Below are 15,111 nucleotides of genomic sequence, written 5' to 3' on the forward strand. Positions count from 1 at the left end.
TCACTGTGAGCACCCAGGGAGCAAGTGTAAGGATGGAAAGACACCGTTCTGATGCAAAACAGTCATTTTGGGGGGAAAAAAACACCCAACCAACCAAAAAACACCAAACCTGCCTTTCATTCAACTCCACATTTAAAACTAGATCAACTGTCAACAACAGGAACTAAGGGCCAGAGAGTGGAGGTACATTGGTGCTGGGGGAATAGGGGTTTTGTTTAGCAGGCAGTTGCTGAAGCTAATCAGAAGAAAGGAGGCAGGCTGAAAGTGAACCAATAGAACCTATCCCATGTGGATCAACGTGTGCAGAACCTGGATCCTATGAGCTGTGAACGTGACATGGGGTCAGAAACAGAATTCTCAGGCTAAAGAGGCAGCAGTGCTCTGTTTTCCAGGGGAAGGTTTTCTGTTGAATCCTGGAGAAACAGTTCCATGGGTTTTTGTTGCTGTTATTGTTTTCAGTGTTACTTCCAATACGTACAGTTCGCTGCTGCAGCTTTCCCAGATCTCATTTAATTACCTGGCCCACGTGATCTCTCACATTCTACACACCAGGGATTTTTCCTGGAATAAGGAAATGTTAAAAAATTATTTGTAGTCATTCAGTGTTTCCTCCCCTAATGGATTCTGTGGCACTTAGCATGCACTTACTCAGTTGTTATCTCGCTGCCCATCTCCATAGTATCTCAGTTCTTCCCATCAGACATAAAATCTCTTTCCCTGAAATACTGATGATGAGAATGGACAGGTTGTTTGCTTTAGAAAAGCAATAAAAAGAAATCCAACGAGGCAAAGCTAAATGAGGAGAAGGCGGTTGCATTTAGGGGAATTATTGCTCACAAACCAAGTGGAAGAGATGGGATTTCTGTCTTAGTTTTGAAAGAGATGAGGGTAATGGAGGAACACTAGCACCAGAAGCATCCATGTGCAGACCTTGATTGTGAGCCTTCAAGGACCTCAATGCCCATTGCCTTTGGATCGCATTCTCTTATACCTGAGAGACTCCCATGGAATTTATGGACTACTTCAAGTGCACAGTCGAGAAAAGAATTTCCAGGTTTTGTATTTGAAGAGAACTATCAATCTTTCTGTTTTCGAGCCTGATGCTTTCAGTATCTTTTTTATTTCTCCTGATAATTTGTCATCTCGTCCTTCCTACAGATCCCATAAGCAACACCTGTCCCATAATCCATCCTGTTCAATTGGAAGACTGAGGCATGGAGTCATTTCTCAGAGGAGAGTGTCAGTGATAAAAGGGACTCTTGAACTCTTGTCTCTTGTTACTCAGTTGGTTGAATTTAACCAAGGCTTCTACTTTCAGCCAAGCCCTCTCTGACCTTTTCAAGAGATCTCAAAAGTGTACTTACCCCTATGGGTGTTATGAAGCTTAATTAATGTTTGTAAAGTGCCTCGAGTTCTTTGCTTGAAAGTGCTTCGGTCTATTAATATTAATAATAACAGATGAGCCCCTGAAACATTCTAGTACAGTAGAATGAATTAACATGAAGCAAGCAATCAACAACAACAAATCAAACCAGTAATGCCGTCGTAGCCTCGGGCCATGCATACAGCTGGTGGTCTGATAGATGTGACAGATGAATCCTCTGATATTCTCTTCAGTCATTTCCATTGTGTATTAAACTGTCTCCCATGTCCTCCTAACAGCAGCATTTTTAGCCAAAAGACACCTACAACATTAACTTGATTTTTTCTGTTGAGACTTCTTTTTTTGTCATTGTCTACAGGCCATGTTTAGACAGGATCTAAGTTGATGCATGACTTTTTGGGTACTTTTCAGGGACATACATAGGCCGTGGCCCATCAGGCTCCATTCTTACAGGCACATTAGCTCACATACCCCTCCTTTCACCACTGTTACCTGGTGCATTGATTCATGAGGGGAATTTGTTCCTTCTCCAGAAATCTCAACAAGGAGAACGGACAAGAGCAATAACAAAGGAAATGAAGGTGCAGGCACTGGATGACTGAGCCAATGCCTTTCAGTATATCAGAAGCACAGGGGAATTGAGAGGCCGTGATCCATGTCCTAGGGTACTAAATGATGGCATTTCAGCACTTGTGACCTTCTTCCATTGCACAGGAGCGTAAAGGAGCCCAAATGTAACTGGGAGTGAAATCCACACCGCCCTTTTCACAGGAGTGGCTCTCATATTGGTAGGAAACATCTAAGAACTATTTTATTATTTCATCTTAGCAACTTTTGCTTCCTTACATGCAGATCATTTTCAGTTTAGCATGCCTGGCATTTTGCAGGGGCTGACCCTGAATTGTGCTGCTTAATTAAAACAACATGTATGTATCTGAAGCGATAAAGTGAAGATCTAACAGTGGATGAAGAGTTATTTTTAATATTCATGCCTCGTTCCCAGCCTTGTTTATAATGATTCTGAATATGAACATTACTTGTTCTCTTCTAAAGAGTTGTTACAAGCTAGTGATATTCTTTATGCCTTTTAATGCCTAAAAATAATTAGCTGAATAAGGAAATTAAAAATCAATGCTGATTGATTTGGATAATCAGCAACTCATATTACTCAGTATCATATTATCAGTAACTCATATTACAGGCTCCTTTGCTACTTAGTTGACTTTGGCATGCGTGAATTATAATTTAGTCAAACATCTGCCTGTCAATTACGTTGCAGATGTGTTGCACCTCTTATTTGAAGATAGCTGTGTCCCTTTTTGCTTGGTTTTGCAACATACTTTTATGTCTGTGTTGCTTTAAGTGTAAAGAGTGCAGCATGGGAGAGGCCAACTGGAAGGCCCTAAGCCAGGTATGTCTACAGAGGAAAAGGATGTGATTGAAGAAGCTTTCTTCCAAAGGTATCTTAGTCCGCATAAATCAGTGGTTAACTTCTGTCTCTTCTGCTGCAACAGTTGCTGGATTAAAGTGACTGAGATTCCCTGTATTTTGATTTTATTCTTCCACGTTATGCAAAGTGGTTCTTTTTCCCTTGAGATCCTGGCAATCTGTCCTTTCTGGATGGGTTTTTTTTCTTCTTTTTTAATATAAAGCAGTAAACAAATTGAACACATGCTAACACAAATGTTGGAAGCCACTTCAGTTATAGTGGTCTTATAAACAAACTATAGCAACTTGCTCTACCCAAAGATGCTTAATACACAGGTTTATTTTCTACTGATTTGTGAGATTCATTTCATATGTATTCAATAAGATTCCAGCTGGGGAGTTAAAAAGAAAAGCTGGTTCCTGAAGCATGAGTTCAGCATCCTCTAAATATCAAGTTCAGCCATTTTCTGGTAGTTGAAATGGTTCCTTCTGCCCCTTAAAATGAGACAAATTTTAAATCCCCTTCTGGCAGCAATTCTGACTTCAGGTATTCAAATGATTACTAATGTAAAAAATATATTTATGCGTTTGAAAGACGTTATTTTAAATGATTCTGGACAGCACAGATTAGCTTTTAGTAGTGTCATATTCACGATAATCAGACTGATTACATGAATATCCAATGTTTTCTACTTGAATACTAATAGCCTCAAACTCAGCAAAGGATCTTTCAATATATTATTGGTAAATGGTTTTCTTTATTTCTTACTATTTGAAGTTCAGAATTAAAAACAAAGTGGGCTGGGAAGTGTCTAAAGCCAGAAATGCATCCCAGCCCTTCAGTTTTGTGGCAAATAATTGGGCCCTGAAGGAATTGGCTGTTCAGTTGTTCTCCCAGCTGTAGTGTGTGTGTGTTGGCTCTGTTTCTCATGGATGCCTCTGAGCAATACGTTTTGGCAGGAGCCCTAAGGACTTACACCTCAAAGGAGGGGAAGAAGAATGCTCTACATTGAGGGCTTAAGCTAATATGAACCAGAGCCCCATTCGATGAAGATATTCACAAGGGGAGAAGCTCCAGACATTTTACTGAATGCCATTTTCCTCTTAGGAAGGTAAATTCACTGGCAAATTTTGATCATTTTTTTTAAGCCTTTAAACCTTTCAGACAAACTGCTCTTTCACCTTAGTGTGGGTATGACCCCATATCCACAAAAGCAGTACATATTTGTTGGTGTTCTGGGTTTTTTTAAGACTTGTTTGTTTCCACTGGCGTGTTTGTACATTCATTCCAGTGTCTCAGCTTTAAAGGACATGAAGAAGAATTTTGTCTAAAACTCTGTCCTGCAGCACCAGTGGAAATGTGAGCTTTGCTAAGGCTTTGCTGATTAAAATCTAGCTGGAGTGCAGGGAAATCTTTCACTTGTACTTTACTAATTTAGGAGTATATGTCTCATTTATAGAAGTGACATTGATGCTCGGGAAGCTGGAGGGGCTGGATAGTCTGTATGATAGTCCCAGTGATAGTGAACAACTGAGGAGACAACTCATTGCTTTTGGGGGCAGTGTGGAATACTTGAGTACATTGAGCTAATTGATTTGGGCATGGTAATATTTGTATCCTTTTCCTTGTGCTTAACCTCTGCTAACTCTGGGGCTCAATTCCCCCATTTGGGAGATGGCCAGAATCACGTTCCCCATTGGCATAGTAGGTTTTGACCCAGATGGAGAGGTGTGTAGATGCTTATAAAAATGGGCTGCAGTTCCTTGGACACTCAAGAGATTACAGTTTTCATACTGCTCAAACTGTGATGGAAATTGGGGAAGTCACTCAAGGTAAACAACCATATGTTGTCAAAAGCACAAGCATCCTCACTCCTGTCCTGTCATCCATTTTCTTCAGTCTTTGCACAGCATAGGATCCAGTAGATAAACTCAAAATGTCGGCCTTTTTTAGTTGCAGAGCATTATAATATGTGGTGGTGAATGCTGTAATGTGTTCAGGTACTTTTACAAAGCCCTTTTCATGCAATCCTTCCATACTTTCAAATAACACCCAATTAAGCACTTGAATCAGTGCTGCCCTCAGCAGAGATGTAATTAAGCAAGTGTTTAAATCCCTTGTTAAATTAGTCTCTTCTTTCCTAATCTACCATTACTATTCCTGTCCAGAAAAATAATGGGAAAACAAATGAATCCTGAAGCCCAAGCTTTATGCTTATAAGGGTCAAATTATATCAGCCGTGCAAAGCAGATCTATGGAATCCAACTGAATCGACGTGAAACAAACAGAATTAAGCAGAGGCAAAGCACCACCTCTCCAGGAAGGAAAAAAAAAGTTGAATGGAATAAAGATCCACTTCCAAAAGTGCTTCATGTGGCACTTTTCCCCACTAATGACTTGAGCACCATAATTTGGAATGTGCACAAAATGCATACAGGGCCCAGTCATAAAAAGAATAGGGAAACAAAGAGGTTGCTAATTCAATTACAGATGTTATAGATGTTATAGATCAAGCTCTTTGCCATTCATCCAAATGGAAATTTACACTAAATAACTTTATCATGAATTGGCTCAGGAACTTAATGGACTATAGCCTCAAGAAGGGAAAGCATGGGCTGTATTATCAACATGGTTCCTGATGGGATGGAGTAAAAATGATGGAGACAGACTCTTCTGAGTGGTGTCCATTCATGGGATGGGAGTAATCGGGCAAATGTTGAAATACTGGCAATTCTGTTTAAACATAAGAAAGAGCTTTTTATTGTGAAAGATCTCCTAGAGAGGCCGTGGAGCCTTCATTGCTGGAGATATTTAAATCCTGGACATGACCGTGGGCAGCCAGCTTTAACTCATCCTGCTTTGAGGAGGACTTTGGACTGGATGACTTCCAGAGGTCACTTCCAAACCACATCTGTTCTGTGGTTCTGTGATTTAAGAATCTAATCCATATTGAAAGGCAATGAAGGTAACTGTCCTAGGCTTTGAAATGGCTTTGGAAAGTGAGACTCAGGCTCCTCCATCACCTACAGTGATGAGGAAGAGTGGAGGAATAATGTAATCCCTTGAAAAAAGCTGTCCAAGTTGAGAACACCTTTCTCAAGCTTGCACATGAATGTTTAGTTCCAGTGCTTGATATGAAGCACTTCAGAACTTTTTAGCATGTTTTTAAACCTTTTCAGTGCTTCCACCCACACAAGTAATTATGTAACGCTTAAAAATAGCCTTCATTTGTTTTAAACTTTGGAATTTTGCAATAGCAAAGATGTAAGTCACAAGGTAACGTCCGTGGTCATTAAATCCAGAACCGGTGAAGAGTTCATTGCTTAAAAGGTTAGTTTCCTAAAAACGAAAAGGAACCAAGTCATGTTTGCTGTGCCAAGGCTCATTTCTTCTGCCTACAAGGGACGATAAGCGCCATTTGAAAGGTCATTGGTTCTTTTGTATGCTAATAAACAATTAGTGTGGCTGGGGGGGGGACAGGACGTGTGGCATTCCACTTCTTAAAACCTAATTCTGAGCAAATTAACAACTTGTGACAAGTTAAGAATGCTGCAGCTAATATCTCCTGGATGAGTTCTCAGCCGTCATTTCGGTCTGTGTGAAAATAGTGCTATTTAATCAGCTCTGCCTAACAATTATTTTTCTCCTCCACGAGCACCTTCTGCGACTTCAGTTCACCCCTGGGATTATTATTATTTTTTTTGTATTGTAACATTTTATGGGCGATAAGGAAAAAGAAGATTTAGGAAAAGAAAATAAGTGACTTTTCCTCCCAGGCAGTTATGATGGTGTTTGCATATGAGAAACATGTGCATAGAATCTCAATTTGATGCTATTCCAGTTATTCCATTGCAGAGGTAGCAGTGAGATTTCACGCATTCTGATGATTACCATCCCTCCCTTCTTCCCTCCCCTTCTTTCCTTGCTCCTCTACTCCCCACACTCTGGTCAACTGTCAGCAAAGGGCAATAACTGTGATTGTGGATGGAAGCACCCAATCTGCTGAATGCCAAGTACTGCAGATTAAACAGTAAACACAAAAGACTTGCTCTTCCTCTTTCAGAATTGCTCAGGAACATCTGCAGGCTTGTAATCAATTTTTTATTATTATTATTTTTTTTAACAAATCATTGAAAAACACAATTTAGTTTTCTTGGAATGACTTTCACTTGTCCTCTTTTTTTTTCTGACTTTGCTTTCCTATTAGCTTTCCTTGCCATTTTTTTTTGCATGCCAAAGGCTTTTCTCTTGCAAAGTTTCCAGAATGCAGTAACACTGAGACAGGATTTTTTTTCATACAGCATAAAAGCTGCTGCTGCATGAAAACGTGTTGTGAAGTTGGGTGGCTGGGAACAGGGAGGGGTAGAAGCAGGTAGGGTCCAAGCATGCTTTGCCTGGTGTATATTGGTGTTGGAGGCAGACTGGAAACTCATGTTGATCTGCAGTTGTTGATATGGTCCTTGCTGTGTCCCCAGGCTGTCTCCAGCGTGCTGCAGAGCCCATTCTTTTCAGTTTGCAAGTCTCAAGAGCATTATCCAGTACAACCTTTCCCTCAGCCTTAGGAAACATGCGGCTCTGAATGTGGGGGAAAATGATATGTATGCCCTGCATACTGGATGTGGAGTCAGCTTTGTGTATTCTAATGCTAAATGGAGGAACAAGCTGTGCATGTAACAGAGCTGGACAGAGTGGAAGGAATTCTGCTGTAATTGAGAAAGCTGAGACAAATGATGAAATGTTAGTGAGCCCACCTGGTGAAGTGATGGAGCAGAAAACTTGTAGATACTCAGATGAACGTGTTCATTTTATCAGAGCAGAAACAGAATGTCAGGACCGAGTGCTCAGCAGTAGCTTTGTTGGGAGTGCAGTGGTTAACTGAGGTCAAGGAGATGACTATTGCCAGTCAAGCATGTTATCTCCTGCAATTACTACCACTGCAAATAATGCTTGAGATGAACATTGGAAATAATGGTCATTATCTTTTCAATAGTCTCGTATCTCCTTCCTTGTGGGGCTCCTTCAGTATACAGAAATATCCAGGTATGTGAGTTATTAAATAACCTGTGCCTCCTTTTTTATAAGAAGTCTATTCATAGTGCCAAAACAGCAGCTAAAATGTTTTCATCTGCTTCTGTTATATCGAAGCCTTCAGTTTGCAGGTTCATGTCAGTAGTGCCGGGTATAACTTCTCTTGCTTTTCTTTGTTTATTTTAAATTACCTTTTTCAGCACACAAAGCAATTCAGGTTATTCTAGAGCACATTAGTGAGCAGAGATACATTCCTCCATAAACAGTAAACAGTGGCATATTTCTTTGGCAAAGTTTGCAACACTTACACTTGCATATGATGTGAAAGCGTTACATTGTACTTTGGACATGATTGATGACTTATGAGCCACCAAGAGTTAACTGGTTAGAAGAGTGGAAGAGTCTGTTATTAAATTGTGTTGTGTAGATCAATTAAGTTGATAGATATGATAGGCAAGTAGTGCAAGGACATTATTCCAAGTGCTGCAATAACTTTCCTAAACCTTTGTGATGAAATTTGAATTTAAGTTTCATTCATAAATAGTCTGTAAAGGATTAATATTAGGTTGGACTTAATTTAATTTATGGTCTTTTCCAACCTGAGCAATTCAATGAATATAAAAGTGAACAGACCATTGATTTTCCTTACTTTGAACTTCTTAGAGGCTCGCTAAAAGTTTTCACACAAAGATAGAGAGCTTTCAAACTATTAAAGCTGGGGGGGATTTGGGGCTGAGAGGTGAACATACAGATGTCCACTTTCCATCCCTTGAGCATCGTGTTGATTCAGGGGCTGCAAATCTTTGTTCGACTTGACTCAGATGGCTTGGCTTCTGTGCTCAATCTAGTTAATACATGCTTATTAGCTATCTTAATACATTGTTATTTATAGGTTTGAAGAGTAGAAGAGACCATTCAATCATTTTGTCTGACCTCTTTACAAAAGTAGGTCATGGAATTGCCGTATTAGTGTCAATTGATTGCTGTAACGAAGGGATCGAATCAGTGAAGGCAGCGCTTAGAGCAGCGGGTTATACTCACATCTAATAACTTTTCTAGATGGACTGCTACTGATGCTGCCCGTGTGCTAACATAATCTGTTTATCATTGATAAGTTCATCCTAAAGCCTCTTTCTTATGAATAATCATTCTTAAAGTGAATTTGGGCATGGTCAGAGGCGGCCTTTAATTTTGAACACTGTAGATGCATTCTAGATAGACTAGGACTTATTTCTTTTGTTATCCTGAAATCCACCTGAAACAAGCAAATCCATTACCTACAGAGTCTCCATGGACTGGCAAGAGATACTTAGTGCTGTAAAACCACTGCAAAGTGAACTGAAAATCTAGAAATAGAGCTGGAAAATGGAGGGAATTTTCATCCTGAGATGATGAAGTTTAATTTCTCCCTCAAATAAAGATGACCAAGGAACATTTTAGGTTGTTTTTTTATGTCAAAAGCATTTTACTGTGTGTTGTAATTGGTAATTTTCTGTTTTAGGTCTTAAAACATTGGTTGGATGCGACTTTGGAATTAACTGGAAACAAATGGATTAATTCTTACTAGGTAGGTTCAAAATCTTTCCTTTGGCTACAGTCAGCACATGAAAGTGTATCCATGCTGCTCTCTTATGTTTTCTTAGCATTTTTAGCAGCAGTGAAGTCAAGAGAACATGTGAATGTGGTGCAGGATAGCGTATCTCAGCTTGACATCCAAGGGAGTGAGCGCTTTCAGTATTGAGAAGTCAGTTCCAAGTCAGTGCTTGCTTTAATTCTGTGGTTCTTTGCTGAGAAGGACAAGAGTTTCCTAAATTGGTGAGATATTTAGACAGTTTTCTATATATATCAGTATGTCAGGTGGGAAATTGTCCAGAACTGTGGCATCTGACGTAGGATATCCAAAGAGCTCTTCCAGACATCCTGTCTGACCCACATCTGAACTGATGAGCTGGTCTGTGATGTGCTCTGTAGTAATGACCAACATCCACATTATCCAGAAATTAAAAGTGAAATCAGAGAACTACTCTGGGTGCTTCCTCAAAAGTCTTTTTGTAATGGGGTTTTGCCTCCTGTACAATGCAGTTGGAAACAAAATGCTGTGAAAAATATACAGTACCCCCCTGAGCTCCATTGACCAGAGAATGCTTCTCAATTCCAGAGTGAGCTGCAAAGCTGAAACCGGGCAAAGAATTCATTACTTTAATGATAATAATTTACACTTGCACGGGAGCTTTCATCCAAGAAAATACCATGTTAGAATTTTCCCTTCATGGTCTCTTGAAGACAGGGTAATTTCACCTTGATAAGTATTGATATTATATTTACCTTTGCTGTTTTGGAAGGAAAAAAAAATAAATGAGGATGATTGTAGTTCATACAGCTCAATGTTTATTTTAACAATATTTTGCATTTATATCATATTTTTCATCTTAAAATCTGAATGTGGTTTTGAAATGGTAGTTTGAATACCTGTCAATACCCTTGTTATGTAAAATGACTCCAATGCTGCATACACAAGGAAACTAAGACTGAGGTAGTAATGTCCTGGGTGCATTGCATTGGATCTAACACACCTTAAAATTAGCAGAGATTCCGCCCCCCACTCCAATTTCAGTCTAATTCTTAATATCTTCTGCCATATGCAAGCTGTGGTATCTTGCTTTTCTTCCCATACGTGGTAAATATAGCTGATGTTGCTTCATTTGATGTGCAATATATTCCGCATACGAAAGCCCTGTTTTCTTTCTGCTATTGTCTTTTTTGGAGGCTCTGCATAAATATACAAAAGCCTATGTCTAATTTTATCCTTTTATTTTTCCCTTTTCTTCTGCAATTCTCTATGCACTATTTGCTTTTTTAAGAGATGAAATTGCATTTTTTCTCCCCCAGAAGCTGTAGGGAACCTTTCGTTTAAGCATGTGCAAGCAGCATAAGGCAGACCAATAACACAAAGTCAAAGCCATTTCATAGAAAGTGTTTCATAAATGCTAATTGAGCTAAATGAGCTTAGAAAGCGTTTTACAGAGAAAATACCCCAAATATAGGATGGATTGCAAGATACGTTCCTTTTATAATATATTACTGCAGTGTTATGCTGCTGGATTTATATATCAGTTTTAACTACTAGTTTTGATTATGTCATAAAGATTTCATAGATTATTCTTGGGTTTTTTTCTTGTGTTTTTTCTCTCTGCCAGTAATCCGCCTTATTAATATTAACTGCTGGTGGAAAGTGACACGTTTTGATCAAGCTTAAACTTCTAATGAGTTCCAATTAATGGATGCAGACATTACGACGTCTCAGTCATTCTCACAAGTATTTTACTGCTTTACAAAGACACTTTGGCTCTGCAATTATTAGAAAACACCCAAAGTCATTTCTAAAGATAAAGCTGTGAGAATGGTCATTTCAATGGTCATTTCAGTGGTCATTTTTGTGGTCATTTCAGTGGTCATTTCATCAGCTAGCAAAGGAAGGAATAATATTTTTTGTTACCATTCTTGTCAATGCCTGTATAGTTACCACCAATGCATAGTTCAAGCATTGTGTTGTGTATCTTTGTCAGCAAGCAGCATCTGTCAGAGAAGGCAGTCTGTTGAATTCTATCAAGTATCCCTAGTAATCTTAATCCAGAGACTGAGGTTCAAGAGGGGCTTAAAATAAATATGTGGACATAATGTTAACTAAAGCTTTTTGTTACTTTTAAGATAAGTTTATTTCTCCCAATCCTCACTCCTTTCCTTGCTTCCTTTCCACCAGTGCCCTTATTAATGGACTGTGAAAGCTGACATTTCCAATAAGGAACAATTAAATCTGAAACTAAATTAAATGAAGTCATTCATTTACAAAATAATAGCTAACTAGCATGAGGATGGTGAAAAATGATTGCAAGTCATGGGGAAGAAAAAAAGGAGTAAATTAAGTCTGACTACATTAATGTTCTTTAAATACTTCTGCTGTTCAGAAAATTAAATGGAAAACATCTTATTAGCTATCTTACATGTAAGGTAATAATGTGTGTATTCAGCATGACAAGTGCTACAGGATAGAAGTTCTGTGGGAAGTCACTGTAAGTAAAGTACTCGAATTCTTAACTTTTGGCACTCTTATTTATTGCAAAGGTGCAACAGCAGGTCTGGAGCAAGGAGCTTGCTTTGTAAGTGCTGTTGCATTGAGCTTTATCACACAGGTGAAAAGCAGCATCCATGGCCTCTATACTTCAGTAAGGCCCACTGAGTTTTCAATCTGGGTAATAGGCACAGTCTTGAATATAGCAGCATGGCTGCATTTCTTGGTCCCTGTCTAAGGAATTGGCTGAATACTCCATCTCCATAGGATGGAAAATGCTCACAGAACAGGGATGGTATCAAGAACTCAGAGGCTGATTGAAGAAATAGGTCAACAATACTCCATTCACTGTGCATTTTCAGCTTCTCTTATATTACATACGTGCTCCAAAACTCAACCATCATCAAAATGGATGGTTATGGTTGATTTTGGTTGGCTGAGCCTGAGGATTATTTAAACAGGAGCTTTGGACCCAGGTTTAAAAAAATATGGATTTATACTTGAAGCTCTTTCGTTTTGTAGAACAAACAACCTGAATAAACATGTCAGAGAAGATTAAAACCTCATTAAAAAGTGTAAACAGAGTGCAAAGGGGAAAAAAAAAAAGGGAAAGAAAAAAAAAAAGCGTGGCTGAATTGAATAATGGTAATAATAAAATCACGAAACAATATTGCTAGTTAAAAGTCCTGTTAAAGCGAATGTACCGTTGAGATGGGAAGCAGAGCTGCTGTTATCTAACGCTCAGGTTGGAGATTTCTTTTCAATAATTTGATAACATTTTAATGAATAAATTAATAACATTATCCAGGAAATGGAGTCTATAGATAAAGTCAATTCCTCACCAGTTCCCAAATCTAATCAGAGAAGTTCTGTTTGGGGATGGTCAGCAGTGATGCATGTGTTCAGCAATATTTTTCCCTTCCCACCAAGTAGGAGACACAACTGCTGAGGCTACCACTATGGCACTGCATGCATAAGAGGTTTACTCTACAATATTAATGCAAATTACAGCTTTAAGGCTGGCAATTACGCATTTTTATTTTACTGAGGTGAGCAAAATTGTTGCGTATTTACCTTTAAAACGGTAAAGAAAACACTCTGTCTTCTTTTTAAGTGACGAGCTTTTAAAGACAAATGCTCAGAGAAGGAGAAATATTACTCTTAGTAGAAGCAACACATGGATTTCGAGGAAGAGGATGGAGTTGTGTTAATGTATTGCACGTGCATGAGATCTGTTTTCAGTGCATACAGTTAGCATTGATTACATTATTCTAGCTAGTCTAAGCATGAACATTGGTGTTAATTTGCTTTCCTTTGTCTACGTAGCAAGCTGTAAATCTTGTTTTCTCTGAGGATTTTTAAAGAACTATTCTCTGAAAGCAACCTATGGGGGCTTAATGAAGGTTAAGATTTAATAGCATTTGCAGTGACTTATTTGATTTGGACTGAAGCGTGGTCAGCCTTGGGCTGGCAGAGAGGAGCAGTTCTGTATGATCAGTCATGTGGATGAGAAAGGGATTTTTTTCTTCTTTCCCAGACGTACCTGATGAAAGCTCAAGGGTTTTAATGCTGATTCTAAACGGCTCTTCCCTTATACAAATGTAGAGGGAAGGAAGCTGTTGCTATTATACAAAGAGTAACTTTAGTTTTGAGGTAAATAAGTAACATTGGCATAGCATGCAGCTCAGTGACTCAGTTCTTCAACAAATAAATGTCTACTCTTAATTGTATGCCTGTAAGCTATGAGGCATTCTGGCTGCAAAAACATCTACTTGCATCTTACACTCAACAGGTCATGGCACTAAACCAACCTTTCAGAAGCAATTAGAGATCTCTTCCTTTCAATGCGTGTGATAACATGGAGCTGTTTCACTCCATTTGTCCCTGCCTGCTTTCAAAGCAGTGGACTGCTTTAAGTCCTATTGCGTGTTTTGTAAACACAAATAACCATTGTGTAACATTTAGCTTTTATTCTTATATTGGATTATATTGAATACTCAATGGTGGGGACTCCCCTTGTTTGGTGGTGGTTGTTTGGGAGAACAGAATCAGGAAGGAGTTTCACATCAGCAGTATATCATATCTTGAATATCTTGAAGATTTGGGTTCCCTCTTCCTGCTGTGTTCATTTTGGAGTTCTATGTATGAACTTTATTCTTGTGTCTACAAGCCTGAAGTAGAATTGTGGTCCTGTTCAAGTTGATGAGAATTTTGTCATTGGCTGAATAAAAACTAGGATGTAATGCCTTGTGATTATCAGAGCACCATTCCTATTGGGAAGAGTGTGTATTTATCCCTCCTGGCTCCAGTATCAGTGAACTTCCTTCCTGCCCTCACAGTCCCATCATCCACCAAAAATAAGTACATAAATACATTAGTTGAGGGAAGTTGGGAAATAAGTGCATCCTCTAGTGGATCTCAAAGTGTTTGTCTTTCCTTATCAGACCTGTAATGATAGTGCAGCAATGGCAGCTTAATGATAGCAGCCCCAGTGATGCCATTCAATACCAAAGAGGTGAAGATTGCACATTTTATTTTGGAAAATAATTATGCAGCTAATTACAGCACTTGACTTTCGTCCTTCCCTTCCCCGTGTTCTTGGGGAAGCTGGTTTGCTCAGCTTGCAAAAGACTGCATCAGTTATTCTAAAGGTCAAAAGACTCTTGTATTATGATTTGCGATTGCTGATAGTAGTGAATAAAGTAAATGCAGCATAATTTTGGATAATTTAATACATTGCTTAACTTCTGTTTTACTGTTTCTTTTCCATTGTGTGACTGTTAGTACACACTTAACTGAGTAGTTGAACGAGGAGGAATAAGCCAGGAATTGAGATCTGAGTTCTTGTGGAAATTCTTATGAGAAATCTCGAATGCAGTTTCTGAATGTAGTGATCAGACCTAATAGTACAGAACAGTCTGTTTTAGGAGACTTTCAGAAAAGTATCCAACTGTCTGCTGAAGGCAGAAGTGTATTTATTTCAGCTGAGAGCAACTGCAGTGCCATTTCAGAAGTACTGTAGTGGAAAAATCTCAGTAGATTTTGACCCCGTATGGCTTTGAGACCTCAGCTGGCTTGCAGCGAGTGTATGCTTGTATTTACATATGCAAACTCTAATACATGTTTTATAAAGCTTTCTTCTTGTTCTCACCCTCCTCTATTATTTGCCTCCAAAGACAGCGATAGAGCTGGATCTCCCCA

General features: G+C 38.9%; 1 long non-coding RNA gene across 1 annotated transcript in view; it reads left to right on the forward strand.

The window, feature by feature from the left end:
• LOC107323607 (uncharacterized) overlaps window positions 1–15,111 on the forward strand; it is a 227,618-nt gene that overhangs the window by 162,166 nt on the left and 50,341 nt on the right. Inside the window, exon 3 of the long non-coding RNA XR_014932347.1 lies at window positions 9,343–9,408. This is a non-coding gene — a long non-coding RNA (uncharacterized LOC107323607). The remainder of the gene's footprint in view (window positions 1–9,342; window positions 9,409–15,111) is intronic.

The sequence above is a fragment of the Coturnix japonica genome, chromosome 10 (assembly GCF_054131305.1).
Source record: "Coturnix japonica strain WE chromosome 10, WE-NBRP24, whole genome shotgun sequence".
In the NCBI taxonomy this organism is placed as follows: Eukaryota; Metazoa; Chordata; class Aves; order Galliformes; family Phasianidae; genus Coturnix; species Coturnix japonica.